The sequence below is a fragment of the Corythoichthys intestinalis genome, chromosome 14 (assembly GCF_030265065.1).
Source record: "Corythoichthys intestinalis isolate RoL2023-P3 chromosome 14, ASM3026506v1, whole genome shotgun sequence".
NCBI lineage: Eukaryota > Metazoa > Chordata > Actinopteri > Syngnathiformes > Syngnathidae > Corythoichthys > Corythoichthys intestinalis.
This window is the reverse complement of record NC_080408.1, coordinates 50490455-50501048: the sequence shown is the minus strand read 5'-3', so window position 1 is coordinate 50501048 and position 10594 is coordinate 50490455. Positions and strand designations below refer to the sequence as shown.

The 10594-nt window shown below is 39.2% G+C and overlaps 1 long non-coding RNA gene across 2 annotated transcripts; it reads right to left on the bottom strand.

Annotated features, from left to right (window-relative positions):
- Positions 1 to 6180: 6180 nt before the first annotated feature.
- LOC130930142 (uncharacterized) lies at positions 6181 to 8848 on the bottom strand. 2 transcript variants are annotated; one of them, XR_009066997.1, is made up of 5 exons: positions 8729 to 8848; positions 8571 to 8635; positions 8410 to 8477; positions 7750 to 8330; positions 6181 to 7616 (listed from the first exon to the last, which is right to left on the bottom strand). It is a non-coding gene; the product is annotated as an uncharacterized LOC130930142 (long non-coding RNA). The 2 variants fall into 2 exon arrangements; XR_009066996.1 differs by having other exon boundaries at positions 6181 to 8330.
- Between the last annotated feature and the right edge of the window lie 1746 nt (positions 8849 to 10594).

Sequence of the window (10594 nt, the reverse complement as noted above, 5' to 3'; positions counted from 1 at the left end):
CATGTTCCAAGAACAAGAACCAGGAACAAGAACAAGGTGAGGCAGCATTTAGTTATTATGCTCCTCACCTCTGGAACAAGTTACCTGAACGTCTGAAGTATGCTCAAACTGTTAGCTCTTTTAAATCAGGGCTAAAAACGCTTTTGTTTAGCACTGCATATCCATAACTGTCTATATATTTCAATCTACTTGCTTTCTATTCCTCTTATGCTTATCGCCATTGCTGATTTCAATTATTATTATTAGTAGTAGTTTTTGTTTTATTTTTATTTATTTTTATTCTATTTGTTATTAAATGCGATCTTTATGTATAATTTTATTTCCGATTTTGATTGTCTTGGTTTTTACGTTGTATTGATTTAAAAGTGATTTTTATGATCTTCATGTGATGTAAAGCACTTTGAATTGCCTCGTGTTGAACTGTGCTATATAAATAAATTTGCCTTGCCTTGGTAGTTCTAGTGTTAAGGGGGGCGAGGATGGTCCAGGGAAATGCCCTGTGTCCTGGGGGGATGACAGTGGCCCCTTTGCGGGAGGAGGGGTGGACAGCACTCGACCCCCGGATTGGCTGGGGTGGTGCCGGGGCCCTGGGGCAGCCCCCATGCAGCATTTCCACTTTTCTGTAGAACTATCACACATCTTAGTGGGTTCACGCATAACTTGGTGCCATTAGACCAGTGTTGTTAATAACGGCGTTACAATATAACGGCGTTACTAACGGCGTTATTTTTTTCAGCAATGAGTAATCTAATTAATTACTTTTCTCATCTTGGCAACGCCGTTACCGTTACTGAGGCGGGAAAGGCGTGCGTTACTATGCGTTACTAAGTTGGTTGAATAAAAAAAGTCTGAGAGAAACGGACTCACGGGGACGAGAGCAGAGCAGCAGTGGGGAAGACGCCGTTGCAACCGCGATGCTAGGTGGCTCCGTAGCCATAGCCGACAAACTACGCCCACATGACACGGTAGATATCATATTATATAACTAGATGCAAAAACTGACACAGCTGCATTGCCAACATGTTTTAAGGACTACATGCGTTAGTAAACAGCCGCCATCTTAAAGCAGTAGACCTCTCAGGAAGGCCCTGATGTAGAGATCCTTCCTAGCGAACCTAAGTAACTTTTTTTTTTTTTTTTTTTTTTTTTTTAAATCTAAAATGCTTCTAAATCGGCAAAATCTTAACTTAAATCTATCTTTAAATGATGAAACAGTTTTAAAACTTACACATGTTTAAAGTAGACAGAAGGGAACTAATGCATTAACAGGAGCAATTTTAACAACTTTAACGGTTGATTCACAACTTTAAATGACTTCCACACATAGCAAAGGTTACTAGCTAGTTATCGCAATACCCTTGTGTCTAGTTAAGTGGAGGGTAAAGGGGCTAGGGCCAATTGTCCCCCAAATCCTTTAAACTTCACATTGTGTGACCTGTTTTTTGTTGTTGTTGTTTTTTGTTTTTTTTGTTTCTTGTTTTTTTTTTTTTTTTTTGAGAAAAAAAAAAAAAATCACTAGTTACTTTGCCAAGTAACCAATTACTCTTACATTCAGGTAACTGAGTTACTAACGCAATTACTTTTTGGGAGAAGTAATTTGTAACTGTAATTAATTACTATTTTAAAGTAAAATTAACAACACTGCATTAGACACACGCAGGTAGACATATTGTTGGTGCCAGGATTAACCGTCAGGTAGCATAGAATAGGTGATTTACAAAATACAGTGGTACCTCTCCTTACGACATTATTGGTTCTGGAAGTAATTTCGTAAAAATGAAAATTCCGTAAATTGAGGCACATTTTCCAAGGGTGCACAAGTCCGGTCCTCGAAAGTTGTTTTCCATGTCTGTCTCCTTTAACACTCCTGAATAATATGGTCAGCTCATTAGCAAGCTCTGCAGTAGCCTGATAACGATCCTGATTATTTGATTCAGGTGTGTTGGAGGAGGGAGACATGGAGTACAAGCTGGATAGGTGCTCTCGAGGACCGGACTTGGTCACCCCTGCCCTAATCTGTTCCAAGCCCCCCAAAATTCAGACATGAATCTTTTATAAAGCATAAAAACCATGGACCATGCACCAAAACATGGAAAAAATATGTGTTACAATTAGATTATTGCACAATAAACATAAAATGGCAGTTTATAACGTATAGTGCATAAAGTAAAAGCAAAGAATCGAGTAAATAATAACAGTTCATACACTAACGTAATGCACGAACACCTCATGGCGAATGAAGACGCTGAGATACACACATACACATACAGTAGAGGTCCCTCTTAGCCAATTATATGCCAGGATGATGCTAGGCAATAGCCAATGGCAGAGCAGGTAAAAATATGCATGTTACGTTCAGTAAACTCTGCAGCTGCGAGTGGCTGCCCATAATGTATTTTTGCTTTTCATACCCTGAAATCTTTTGTAATAAGAGGCAATTTTTTTTGCCCCGTTGAGGCGTGTCGTAACATAAAAATTCCCTATGTAGAGACATTCCTTAGTAGAGGTACTACTGTACCGGGTTTCCTACCTCACATTGCTCAAATGTGTACGCTTCACCCCGCCTAATCATGTCTCCTTTTGACTCCCCTCCTGTTTCTCCTCGGTTATCAGGCCCCCCACATGGTGTCTACGGGTAAATATAATTAGCTAACATTAGCACCACTTTGTTTATAGGTAGCATAGGCTTGAACCAATGTATTTCTTGTTGTTGGTTCTTCTCCTCTTCTCTCTGCCTCCTTCCTTTCTGTCCTCCCATAACACCTTCCCGCTCGCCGCTTTCTCCTAATAAACAAAACAATGAACAACCACAATGGGAGTATATCAAATTCTCATGTGATTGGGGCTGCAACTGTTCAGCCCATAAGAATACTCAGATTCCTATTCTTCGTGTCTAAGCAGCTGTACAGGACAGGTTGAAAAAGAAAAAAAGAATCTCATTCTGATACCTCACATATCAGCATTTGTATTAAAAACGAAATCTTCATGATCGTGAACTCAGTGACCTTGTATTGAACTTTGCACAATTATTTTAAAAATTGACAAAGAAAATGTGGTTGGCAGAGGTAAGACATCTAATTCAGATGAGGGAGTATCTTAGTTAAGAGGGCCTCTCTCTTGACCACACTGCGGCAAGGCTTATTTCAGTTCTTTGCCCCGTGAGTCTTATGTCAGAGGTCACCTATTGAGTTCTGATTGTTTGGGAGCACGGTGTATATAGAATCGGAGTTAGGGTGCTAGGCATGTCTCACTCACCCTTCAGCTGTCGTAGATCTTTCCCCCTTGAGACGAGGCCTCTGCTGAATGACAGGTGTTGGTAATGACTGAGTTCAGAGGTCTTGAATCAACATTAGTGCTCCCACAGGGCACAGCTGCATGAAGGTTCTGCTTCACAGTCTCCTTGAGAGTTCCATCATTTCGTAGACGCTTTGCCTCCCAACAACTGGTGTTAATTAATATTAATATTTTGACATTTTGCACCCTATTCATAGAATTGGCTAATTTTAAATGTTTTTTTTTAAGTAGTTCACTGACATTTATGTTTATCCTCATCGACTGGAATCCAATTAGGGCTGCTGCTATCGAATATTTTAGTAGTCGATTAGTCGTTGGACTACTTAGTTCGAATAATCGAGAAATCGAATAAGTAACATGAAAAATTAAAATACCTGAGCTGAGCCTCAAACTGTACTTTTTTTTTTTTAAATGAGGATCTATAGACAACAAAAGAACAATTGACTAACTATATAGAAACTGTCTGCTAGCTTAAATGCTATAAAATGCTAAAGATTTTTTTACAATGCTCTTACCAAATGGTTCAGACACATATTCCCATAAAAATGGCTAAAAATACCTATATACTAAATTATGAATGCATTAAAAAAAAAAAACTCCAACAAAAACTTAGCTTATGTTGGTCTTAACCGGAAGCAGTTAGGTTTCAGCCATGTGTAAAGAGCCAGACCAGAGGGCAGTGTATCCACCCTAATCAATAAAACTAAATGCAAACACTTTCATAATAAACCATTACAACGCCACTTTAATTAAACGAATACTCGAAGCAGCAAAATTTAATTTTAATATTTTTTTCTAATCGAATACTCAAGTTAATCGATTATTCGTTGCAGCACTAAATCCAATACATTTTTCAAAGCACAGGCGTGAAAAAAGATCTCATCTAGCTTGCTTTTGAAAATCAGGGTTGTTAACCATTTTAATTACAAACGGTTTCCTCTAGATTCCCACTAAGTTTCCACTCTGTGGCATAGCTTTTGAGTTGAAGATAAAGAATACGATTGTCAGAGTGGGAGGGATTCCAAAAAACTGGATTGAATATTAACAGCATATACGATTTTAAGTGTAGCCCCATTGGTTGAGATTGTTCCTATAAGCTGTGAGAATGTGCCATAGGAAGCCTTACGTGACAACAGAAACACATCCTCCAAGCAAACATTTTCAATTCAACACTCTTTGTCCACTGTACCTGTTTAACAATGGAGATTACACTTGGCCCATTTTGCCATCTTCTTCTAATGACACACTTTTCCCCCCAACCTCCTTGAAGTTGGCCCCCTATTAGACGCAAATTTATAGAAAAATTGTATCATTCGTTTGTGCTGGAATTTTTTTTCGTTTGTGCTGCGATCATTTTTGAGATATCAACTATTCTTTTATAGGTCAGTCTGAGGTCAACCAGCCCCTCATTTTGATAACAAATAGCTAAGAAGTGTGTCAATCGTTTGTGCTATGTTTGTGTTGTAAAACATTCGTTTGTGCTGATCTTGTTTTTGATATATTGAGATATTAATTTCCAATTGATGATGTCACTCGCAGCTTTTCCGTATTAATCTCCTGCGGCTGACGGAGCACACTAACTATCTCAATAACAGAGGGGTGTCCCAACTACTCGCGCAAACGTATCACAAACAAATGGCACCCCTTTGGGGCCATTTTGCAGTAAATGCGATTGACGTCATCAATTGAAAATTAATATCTCAATATATATAAAACGATAGCAACACATACGAAAGTTTTTACAGCACAAACGAGCACTGACGTAGTATAAACGAATGGCACCATGCTGGGTCCATTTTGCAATAAATGGGGGGCTGCGTGATGTCATTACTCGAAATTAATATATCAAAAATGATAGCAGCACAAACGAAACTTTTCGCAGCACAAACAAAGCATAAACAATTGAAATAATTTTTAGCCATTTTTAATCAAAATGAGGGGTTGGTTGACCTCAGATTGCACTATAAAAAGAATTGTACGTATCTTAAAAACAATAGCAGCACAAACAAAAGTTTTTACAGCACAAATGTATTACAAACCATTGACATTTTTATGTAAATTTGCATCTGATGAGGGGCCAACTTCACAGATGTCTTTCCACATCATCTTCCACCTTGCTGGAGTAGATGCATACCTCCAGGATGTGCAGATTATTGTTAACCCAATGTAACCCGGTGGTTACAAGTGACAAAGTTTACCTTGTATCACTTTACGTTGTCTGATTATAACGTGTTTATTTATTGGACCAGTGCATCAGAAGCTAGACTCGACTCACAGGAGACAGCGTGCACCCGGCAGAAGCAAATAAAACTCAAGACACAGATAATTGTGGGGTTTTTGTGTGTAATAAAAAAACAAAAACATTAAACTATTTACAATATGTACATTGAAAAGAAAAGTTAAATGCATGAAACAAATGCTCAATTTATCCAAAAAACTGTTACTTTACCCCCCCTGCTTTACTAAGTGCACTTCGTGTTTTCCCTTCAACGTCTTATTCCAGTCCCAAAACGCTATGTGAGCTCACATGTAAATCACTGTTGAGTATAGGGAATGGGACGTACTACGTCATTGTTTGGACCCGCCTCCATGCTGGCAATATAATTCACTTCCGGGCCGGCAGAGTCAATGCGGATTGTAACGTGTGATAGTGCTAAGCTAACCCTTTCGGTGTTTTAGAAAGAAAATATGGGTGCTTTATTGTTGCGTTACCGGGTGCAACAGCGTCTCCTACGACAAAAAAAGGGGTGAGGAAAAATGGACTCACTTTTCACCGTTTTCCTGCATGGAGGACCAAATATCAGATCACGAAGGTACGACGGATGGCTGGATTGCAGCGGTTCGTCGGAAAAGCATTTCTTATGATCATATTTCTGCTGGAATGAGAGAGTGTGTTCCTGTCATCTCTACTCTTGTAAGTTGAACGATTTATCCACTTTTGGTTTCAATACGTTTTTGTTTTTTTACATCGTTGTGTTAATCTGCCTCGGTAGCAATGCTCGCCTACTACGACTCCCCTACCTGTTGTGTTCCTAGGTAAACCTGCTGACAACACATCCCGATTGGTCACCATCTCTCTTCTTGGATCATTTGACAAAGAAAATTTGTTCAATGGAGTGGTTCCATTTGTCCTGTGTCGGACTCAAACAAGCCCCTGCAGCAGACGCCATCTGGGTCTGCCCTTCTCGTCGATGAACTGCGGGCTTTTAACTTGTGAAAATGCAAGAACTTTAATGCACATATTTATTCTGCCTGGCTATTTAACTATGGCCAGTGACGTTTTTTTTTTTTTTTTTTTTTTTAACCACTTTGACAAAGACACCTTTCATTGTAATGTTGAATTTATATATTCTATTATTATTTTAAAATTATAATATTCTTATTTGCACTTATGTAGGCTTCAGACTGTCAATTCAAATAGTGTTGGAAAAGTTGCAATACCTAAAATAGAAATGCAAGAACTGTAAAGTACATATTTATACACCTTTATTTACCTAAGGCCACTGGATGTTTTTTAATTGCTTTGAAAAATACAGGTTTTGTTGTGATCTTGTATTTATATAGTATATAGCTTTTTATAATGTATTATGTATTATAATATTTGCTGCCCCCTGCCAGAGTGTGGGCCATTTTGTACTAAAATGATTTTAAACTGTCAGTTCAAATACTGTGTTGGAGACTAGTACTTGCAATACTTAAAATGGAAATGCAAGAACTTTAAAGCACATATTTATCCTGTCTGGCAATTTACCCAAGACCAGTAAATAGTGTTTTAAACTGCTTTGACAAAGACACGTTTATTGTGATCTTGTATTTGTGTATTACTTATATAATATTTGCTGCCACCGTCAGAGGGTGGGCCTTGTTTGCACTAATTTAAAGATTTTAAACTGTCAATTCAAATATCGTATTGGAGAAATTGCATTACTTGAAATAAATCTATTGCAACTTATCAGTCCCAGTTCTTGTCTACAACACTGTCCAAAAATTGTCAATGCATATTCCAAATAGAATAACAAAATTAAGTCACCTGACTTTGTAATTGTTACACCTGTTTATTATGAAGACCTGAAGTAAACAACAAGCAGTTACAGTTTGTCAAGAAGTTGTTCAAGTCATGTTTTGGTATTCATATTTTATTGACTTTTCATAACACTTGGGATCGTGTTTGTAAGAGCAGAGCAAACTGAAGTTTCAGCGTGCACTCTTCGCCTTTCCAACCTCTCAACGCTCCGATGTGGTGCGCTTGACCTCAGAATAACCCAAGAAGAGATATGGTGACCAATCGGGATGTGTTGTCAGCATTTCATATGCAGGTTTTCCTAGTAACACAACAGGTAGGTGATGAGGAGGAGTAGGTTAGCATTGCTACCGAGGCAGATTTACACAACAGTAAAGAAAAAAACAAAAACAAAAAACGTATTGAAACCAAAACGGATAAATCGTTCAACTTACAAGAGTAGAGATGAGGGGAATACACTCTCATTCCAGCAGAAATATGATCATAAGAAATGCTTTTCCGACGAACAGCTGCAATCCAGCCATCCGTCGTACCTTCGTGATCTGATATTTGGTCCTCCATGCAGGAAAACGGTGAAAAGTGAGTCCATTTTTCCTAACCCCTTTTTTTGTCGTAGGAGACGCTGTTGCACCCGGTAATGCAACAATAAGCACCCATATTTTCTTTCTAAAACACCGAAAGAGTTAGCTTAGCACTACCACACGTTACAATCCGCATTGACTCTGCCGGCCCGGAAGTGAATTATATTGCCAGCATGGAGGCGGGTCCAAACAATGACGTAGTACGTCCCATTCCCTATTATGGAAAGTTCCTACCAGATTCCCAGCTGAAACAAAAAAAAGTGTCCAGTTCAGTTTCGAAAGTTGGGTTAGCTCGCCACCGGTCCCTCCTTCGACAACCACTCCTGTGGCTCGACAGGTCGAGAGCGGAAAAATAAAAGGAAAAAAAAAATGCTTCGCAAGCGATCTCCCACGATGTCCTCAATGAAAGGCGACTCCCGCATAAAAGACCCGGCCTAAACAGGCCAAGCTAGTATTAACATCATGCTTCAAATTCATCTTTTTGCTTCTTAACATGTCATATAAAACACTCACCAAAACAAGGTGATGAGGGCACGTAGCTAACGGTTGTTAGCCAACCCGCGCTGTCACAAACTGCCTTCCTAACAGCCAGTTTGCGATGATGACGTAGCAAACATTAAATTAACATTAATATTCATACATTTGTTTCATAACATGTCATATAAAACACTCACCAGAACAAGGTGATGGCGGCACGCAGTTAACGGTTGGCCAAACCGCGCTGTCACGAGCTGCCCTCCTAACGGCCGATTGTGGCGATGACGCAGCAAAAATTAAATTAACAGTAATATGACCCCACTAAATTAGTGGCGATTCAATCGATTTTACTTACAATTCCAATGACGCACAAAGCCTGTAGTTGAATCCGTTTTTTTCTCCGCTGTATGTTTGTAACTGTCAGATAAACCAAAGAAGCTGCGTCTTCACTAGCTCGCGATGAGGAAGTAAAAGAGACAGAGAAGACCGGTTCGCTCCTGTCATCCTACCAATGGCCTAGAACCTGCTCGCTCATTGGTTAAGGGAGAGAAATATCGCAACTTTCCATTGGCTGGTAGGTCGTTGCCTTTTAAAAAGTAATTAAATCAAACGATTATTTTTTTTAAATAACCTATTTTTTCCTCACTAATTTTATATCAACTTTCGTTTGAGTTGATATTTTTCTTATTATAATTCCTGGCTCACTAAATTTCCATATGAATCATGTTCAGTGTTCTCTATCATAGTAACGTGGGTTACACCTAGGTCTCCTCTTCCTTGGTTCATATGGCCTACAATGTCAGCATGTCTGAGACCAGGCATTTCCTCCTCCATTGTCTTCATTTACAACAGATAGGGGTGCATTTCCCCCAACTACCAGATATTTAGATTTCTTCTGTGTCGTCTGTACAGCCCTCTTTGATGTTTTTGAGAGATGATTCATCTGCTCATGATGCCTACTTTTAGGCACTGTTATAAGGTGGCAAACTCTGGAGCTTAAAAGCACAACCGCAGGTCCAGAAAGTAGGATTCAACCTAGGTTGTGAGGGGATATCATACAAGTGGAAAGTAGTCCAGTGTAGCTCACGGGGCAAAGAGCCAAGGGCGTTGCAAGGTCCAAGAAGATCACTTTCCTCCAGCCATGCTTATTAGATCTTGTGCCAGCTTATACTGGCATTTTTTAGTCACCTGGAAAAGCTTGATTTTCACATCACGACTGTGCAGATGCTTATTTGCAGATACTGGACCAACCTCTGTGCAGTAACACCAAAGACCTTATCCTTGACATTAGGTAAGGACATTGGGCGGAACTGACTTTAATTGCATCCTTCTTTCGAATCTTTGGGATCCAAACACCACATGCCCTGCATTACATGTTCCTCTTCTGCCATATAACTGTCATATCTGTATGCCTTCTCAGTTGTTTTTTCTTTCCAGCATCTGATTCAGCTGGATGGGCGGGGCCGTGGCCGCACACCTGTGGCGCATTAGGAGCGCTCATTATTTAAGGACTCCTGTCACCATCTGCGAGTGTCGGACTATTGCATATGCTTGTTCCTACCTTGCTTACCGCTGTGTGCTCATCGTCATCCTCGGTGCCTTCCGACGTTCTTCGGTCGTGTTCTGGTTTGATCTTATTTACTTTTGTGCTCTTCTGGATTTTGTAGTTAGGATTTTGTACTCGGTTATATTCACGCCATCTTGGGTGCTCTCTTAGTTATATTTTGTTATATTCGCGTTTTCTAGCGTGCTCCCTAAGTTGTACTTGTTACATTCGCGTTTTCTAGCGTGCTCCCTAAGTTGTACTTGTTATATTCGCGTTTCCTAGCGTGTTCCCTTTGTTGTACTAATTAAACACAAACATTTGCTCTATTGATCTCCTGGTCTGTGTTTTTGGATCCACATTAACGGCTTGCCGTCATAACAATAACGCTGGAAAAAAATGCCACTTCTAAAACAAGTAAAAAAAAATTACGTGAAATGAGATAAGATTTGCATATAACAAGAACATTTTGCCAATGGAACAAGCAATTTTTGATGAACTAGTAAAATATAACTAGTTTCAAGATCTTATTCATCCTGAAAGGATGTCTTATTTTAAGAATTCTTACCAAGACGAAAATTGCTTGTTCCATGAATGAGATCTAGAAACTAATCATATTTTACTAGTTCATCCTGAATGGATGTCTTATTTTAAGAATTCTTAGCAAGACAAATTGCT